Source organism: Octopus bimaculoides, chromosome 16, assembly GCF_001194135.2.
Source record: "Octopus bimaculoides isolate UCB-OBI-ISO-001 chromosome 16, ASM119413v2, whole genome shotgun sequence".
Taxonomy (NCBI): Eukaryota; Metazoa; Mollusca; class Cephalopoda; order Octopoda; family Octopodidae; genus Octopus; species Octopus bimaculoides.
Window position 1 is genome coordinate 3,379,465 of NC_068996.1, and position 4,179 is coordinate 3,383,643.

The window sequence follows — 4,179 nt, forward strand, 5'->3', positions numbered from 1 at the left end:
CTAAAAGAAATGGAAAAACTTTCAAAATACAAAGACATGGAAATAGAGATAACTCGAATGTGGAACCTAAAAACAGAAACAATTCCTATCATAGTAGGTGCCTTAGGTATAATAAAAACAATATTCAGACAAATACACAACAAAAACACCAGGACTTACAAATATATATAACATACAGAAAATTGCACTACTGGGCACTGCACACATCCTACGCAAAACACTTTCAATACAGTAAACATAAGAGCACCACAGCAAACCACAGCACACACCCAAGGCGCACAGAGCTGCGCTCGGTAGTGAAGTGAAAGCACGTTATAAAAATAAAACTACTGAACAATAATAATAATAAAGAAAAGAGCATGTGGAGTCTTCCCATGTCCTGACTAATGATAATCTAGTGATGGCGTCACAATAAAAACACCGGTAATTGGGCAACCTGATAATCGCTACCTTATATGAGTGACAATGAATGAACAAAATATTGTAAATAACGGTGGTAATAAAACTGAAGCCATCGATGGTGATAGTGTTGCACCCGGCAGGCTCAGAGATTCTGGTCCGGCTCTAGCTTGTCGATATCCAGAAAGGGACCACCACACACGGCGTAGATGGGAGCAAGCAAATTAATGCTGTGGTCATGGAGTGTTACTTCCTGAGCAACCCAGTAGATGAAAATGGTGCTCAAATTAGGGGTTACCGACAAGGTATGTATCATCATTTGAGGGAAAAGGGATTGTTTCATCTCATGGAACAGAGACTATGTGATCAAGGCTCGAGCAATTGGAAAAATCGTTGATTCACAGAAGTAAAGCTCGAAGCTATCCAAAGACGGGTCTTGGAAAATAGCAGCAGAAATAATGATAAAAATACAGTTCTTACAAATAAAATCAATCTCATAGCACATGAAAGAAGCAGTGGTAGTTGGGGTGACTTGATGAGAGATATATAGATGATGTAAAAGAAAACAATAAAACTAATGGTGAAATGACAGATGAAAAGGCGACATGACAGATGAAAAATTGTTGGTTCACAGAAGTAGAGCTCGAATCCATCAAAGGACGTGTCTTGCAAAATAGCAGCAGAGATAACGATGAAAATACAGTTCTTACCAATAAAAGTAATCTCATAGCACAGGAAAGGAACGGTGGTAGTTTACTTGATGACAATAAAACTAATGGCGACATGAGAGATGAGCAAAAGGCAATCTACGATAGAATAAAGGCAACACCACAGGAGAACGATAGCGACATTATTTGCAACCTTAAAAAGGTTGATCGATGGAAGTTGAACCAAGAAACGAAAAATGACAATGATATTCTGAAATACATCAGAACAAACAACATCACAGAAACAAACAACATGATCAAGGTAGCAAGTATTGTTGTAGCAGAAAATATGGATGTTGATGTCAAGAAAAAGAAACATAATGGGAGTGACAAAAGAAAAGATCTATGGCGGAAAAGAAGAATCCAGGGAGGGTTAGATATGCTCTCGAAGGAAATTTCGGTGTTAGACCGAAATGAGAAAGCGGGAACTTAAAAGCGAACAAAAATATAGGGCGCTGATAAGGAAGTATAATATTGAAAGAAAAGGCTTGAAAATGGTAATGGGTTGGCTGAAAGAGCGCCTCGTTGCAAAGAAATCAAAGATGGTAAGATACAACCAGAGTAGATCAGAAGTGATTCTACGAAGAAATAAATGGAGAGTACAGATGAAAAGTCGATACCAGATAACATTTGAAAGTTAAAGGTTTTGGAGTGACATCTGGAGCAAAGACAAGTAGCACTGAATGGTTGCAAGAATTGAAACAAACAGTAGTCTGTCCAAAACAGGCAGAACTAGTCATTTCAGTTAGGGAAGTGAAGGAAATCAGCAAGCAAATGCGCAACTGGAAGGTTCCGGTACCAGATGGAGTTCAAGGCTACTGGATCAAAAGATTTGGTGAATGTCATGCACGAATAGCTGCGCAACTCAACACCTTGTTAATTGCCAACCAAATAACACCAGAGGGGTTGACAATGGGTAGAACAGTGCTGTGCCTAAAAAACATCGAAAAAGGCAATACGGTAGACAATCACAGGCCGATAACCTGTTTGCCACTTATATGGAAGTTATGGACTGGAGTAGTCGCAGAGTCAATGAAAGAACATCTGGAAAAAATGGAGTCCTGCCACATGAGCAGAAGGGTTGCAAGCGTAAGTGCAGAGGTACCAAGGTTCAACTCCTGATAGACAACACAGTACCTAGAGACTGCAAGAAGAGGAAAAGTAACTTAGCCATGTCATTGATCGACTGTCGTAATTCGTACGATATGATCCCACATTCTTGGATTATAGAATGTATGAACCTATTTGGTATTGCATCGAATGTTGAGCGATTGCTGGGGAAAAGTATGGCGAATTTGAGGAGGGCCAGACAGCATACAGAAAAGAAGTTTAGGAACAGTAGAAATAAGGCGGGGCATCTTCCAAGGGGACTACCTGTCCCCACTGACCTTTGCACCGTGCTTGATAACACTACCGCTGAATCTGAGGAAAGCAAAAGCTGGGTATGTATTCAAAAGCTGCCAGCAAGAAGTCAAACATTTGTCATTCATGGATGACCTCAAACTTTATGGTAAAAACGAAGCCCAAGTCAGTACCCTCGTTGATACGGTGTATACCTTCAGTGCTGATATCGGAATGCAGTTCAGACTGAGAAAGTGTGGTGTGTCTTGAAGAGAGGCAAAATCAAATGTATGGACGGGATAACGATACCGTTGGGGGAGGTTATAAAGCAGATAGAAGAGACGGGCTATAAGTCCTGGATTTTGGAAATGGATAAATTGACGGAGAAAGAAATGACAGGAAAATTTAAAGTAGCGTACTTGCGCAGACTGAGACTGATCTTTAAGTCGAAATTAAATGGACGGAATAAGATCGAAGCTATCAACACCTGGGCGGTTTCACACCTTAGATATGGAGCAGGGATAATCGTACGGACAGTATACGAACTAGATAGCTTAGGCAGAAAGACAAGGAAGCTACTGACTAGTTAAGGGATACTCCACCCAAAAAGTGATACAGATAGACTGTATATGCCAAGATAAAGAAGGGGAAGAGGACTTATTGGATGCGAACACAGCATTAGAGCAGAAGAAAGCAACATAGCATGGTGTGTAAAAACTGCCACAGAACCACTATTAGGAAGGTGAGGATCGAAGTAGGAAGGTCAGGATTGTGTAGGATGAAAGATTGCTAAGATAAATCACTATACAAGAAATTGAAAACGAATGAAAATAGGTGGGTAAAGAAAAGAATGCATGGTCAATTTCATAGGGATGTTGAAGATAAGACAGACAGAGAAAAAAGATGGCTGTGGATGACTAAAAGTGATTTAAAACCGGAAATGGATGCTCTAATCTGTGCTGCTCAAGAGCAAGCATTAAGAACCAATTACATCAAATACAGAATAGACAAACATCAGGAAGTGATAAGTGCAGAATCTGTGGACAAAACGGTGAAATCGTATGGCATATTACCAGCCAATGTATGCCCCTAGCCCAGAAGTAATATAAGAGACGCCACGACAATATAGCCAGGAATGTTCATTGGATACTTTGCAACAAGTCTAGACTTGCCAGAGCGAAACTTTCGTTCGACCACAAATCTGAAGACATCATCAAAAATAGAAATACAAAGATCCTATGGGATTTTATGATTCAGTGCGACCATGAGATAGAGAATAGGAAGCCGGACATAGTCTTAGTTGAGAAAAAAAAAAAACTATGCTGGATCATAGATATAGTATGTCTAGCTGACAACAAGGTATGCGATAAGAAAGAAACAAAATTCGATAGATATGATAGGTTAGCTTGGGAAGTTAAGCAGTTGTGGTCGATGAAAAAGGTAATAGTAGTACTAATAAATCTCGAAGCTCTGGGAGCAGTGAGTAAAAATCGCGAGAGGTATGTGGAGCAAATAGGGGCTGCAATAAGGGTGGAGCACTTGGAGAAAACACCACTGTTTGGAACCGCTCGAATACTCCAGAAGGTGCTCGAAAAATAAGAGCTGTTACCTTAGTTCACTGGTAGTGAACAACTGACACCGCAGTACATCTCCAGCGTTAGAAGCTGTGCAAAAGCAATACCACTACTACTACTACTACTACTACTGATGATGATGATGATGATGATGATGA